The sequence below is a fragment of the Scylla paramamosain genome, chromosome 38 (assembly GCF_035594125.1).
Source record: "Scylla paramamosain isolate STU-SP2022 chromosome 38, ASM3559412v1, whole genome shotgun sequence".
Classification (NCBI taxonomy): Eukaryota; Metazoa; Arthropoda; class Malacostraca; order Decapoda; family Portunidae; genus Scylla; species Scylla paramamosain.
In genome coordinates this window covers 5356622-5359498 of record NC_087188.1, presented here as the reverse complement: position 1 = coordinate 5359498, position 2877 = coordinate 5356622, and positions in this window count along the sequence as shown.

The following is a 2877-nucleotide window of genomic DNA, read 5'->3' as shown; positions in this document are numbered from 1 at the left end:
GGTGTGTTAGGCACCAAAACTCAAAAAAAGAAGCATGGAAACTACCGTATATATGGGGATGAAAAAAAAAAAAAAATGAAAACCGTGCACCTTGAGTGTTATTGATTTTTTTACGTACAAAAACGCTAAAAAGTTATGCAAAACACATTTTATGGATAAAGAAAAGAAAACATTATCAAAACAAGTATTTTGACTGCTATTGAGCTTGTTACGTATAAAAACGCCGAAAATGCATACAAATTACATTATATATGGAAAGAAAAGTACATTAAGAGGGAGGTGTATTATGAGAGGTTTTGAGCTTCTGAGGTACCAAAACACTAAAACGCATGCAAAACTCCCTTTAAGAAGAATAAGAATGACATTAAGAAATAAATGTATTATGCGTGTTTTCTAGCTTGTAATTTACAAAAACGCAAAAATGAATGCAACATAGCTTATATGGAGAAACATAAACACATAACGAGATAAGTGTATTATTAGTGTTTTCGAACTTCTTAGGTACCAAAATGCAAAAACACGTTAACAGCATTCTGTGTGGAGAAACAGATCATTACCAAAAACGTGCATTTTGACAGTCTTTCACATTGTTAGATATAAAAACGCCAAAATGCATGTGGAAACGAGATGGTATTACAGCAAATGTATATTTATATTATTATTTATTTATTTTTATTTTTTTTTTTTTTTGTATGCTAGACACCAAACGCTGAAAAGCATAGAACGCATCGTATATGAGAATAAAAACAACATCAACAAAAACGTATGTGTTGAGTGTTTTTTTTTAAGCTTACGTACCAAAACATAACCAAAAAACAAATATTTTGAGTGTCATTGAGCTTGTTACATACAGAAAAACAAAAATGTATGTAAACTACCCTATATAGGGAATTGAAAGGACATTATGAGATTTTTTTTTTGAGAATCTTTAAGTACTAAAACGCAAAAAGGCATGAATATTGTTGTTTATTGAGAAAGAGAACATTACCAAAACATGTATTTTAAGTGTATTTCACATTGTTAGGCAACGAAAAGACAAAATGCATGGAAAGCATTATATGAGGAGAGAAAAAAAAATTCTGAATCATATTTTTTTAAAGTGATTCTGAGCCTGTTAGGTAAGACAATGCTAAAAAGCATGGAAAGCACCCTATATGAGAAAAGAAAACATTACGGTAAACGTGTCTTTTTAGTATTTTTTAACTACTTACGTAAAAAAATGCTAAAATGCATGGAAAACATGCGATGGATTTATAGTGGTAAGTACTCTATGTAGTAAAACAAAAAGACATTATGAGAACCAAAATGCGAAAACGCGTTAATACCACTGTATATAGCGAAACAGAACATTAGAAAAAAGAAGTATTCTGAAAAAAAAAAAAATTGATTATGCAAAAATGCATGGAAAATAAGTATCCTATATTGGAAACAAAAAGGCATTGGAAGAAACGTGTATTGTGAGTGTTCTTGAGCTTCTTACACACCAATACACTAAAACATATGAATAGCACTCTATACGGAAAAAAAAGTTTTTTTTTAAACGTTTGTGTTGTTTTTTTTTTCACACCTTTAGTAGCCATAACGCCAATCAGCATGCAAAGCATGTTCTTTATCTACTTGCATACCAAAAACTCAAAAACGCCTGCAAAACAGTCTTTATACGGAAAAGGAATGACACTGCCAAAAAACAAGTATTTTGAGGATTTATGATCTTTTTCCTAAAAAAAAAAACGCCAAAATACATAAAACATGCACAATATGAAGAAAAGTCATAACGAGAAACGTGTATTATGAGTGTTCTTGAGGTTCTTAGATGCCAAAACGCATCAACGCATGAATAACACACCACATGGAGAACCAGAACAACATTACGAAAAAAGTGTTTTCAGTAGTTTTCACATTGTTAGATACCAAAGCGCAAAATGCTTGTAAAGCTTTTTATATGAGCAAACAAAACGACATTACCAGAAACATTTTTCTTCATTGTTTTTGAGAGCGTGAGGCACAAAAAAGAAAAAAAATCAAATTAAGCTTGTATAGGAAAACAAAACATTACAAAAAAAAATATTTTTAGTGTTTTACAACTTCTTACGTACCAAAACGATAAAACGCATGCAAAACACACTTTATGCAAAAAAAAAAAGAGAAAAAACAGTGCCCAAAACGAGAATTTTGAGTGTTTTGAGTTTTATTACGTAGAAAAATACCAATATGCATGCAACGAAATGACATGACGAGAAACGTGAATTATATGTATTTTTAATTTTTTTTGGTATGAAAACGAAAAATGATTAGCACTTTATATTGAAAAACCGAGCAATATTACAAAAACGTGTATTTTAGAGTGTATTTCACATTCTGACGTAGCAAACGGAAAAATGCTTGCAAAGCACACTATATGCAAAAAAGAAAGGAAATTTCCAGAAACATGTATTTTCAGTGCTTAAGAGCATGCTATGCACCAAAACGTTAAAAAAGCATGGAAATCGACCTATATGGGAATACAAAAAACATTAAGAAAAACGTTTCTTTGAATGTTTTTGAACAGCATACGAACCAAAACAATAAAACGATTGCAAAATAGCCTTAATGGAAAAAATCAAATAACATTATAAAAAAAAAAAAGTTTGAGTGTATTTCACTTTGTTACGTACAAAAACGCAAAAATGTATGGAAAATATCTTATATGGGGGAAAGAAAAGAACATTACGAGGAACGTGCATAATGGGAGATTTTTTAGCTTAGGTACCAAACAGAACATTACCAAAAACGTGAATTTTGAATGTATTTCACTTTGTTAGGTACCAAAACGCCAAAATGCATGAAAAGCACCCTATAATGGGAAAAGGAAAATAGATTTTCAGAAAAAGTGTATTT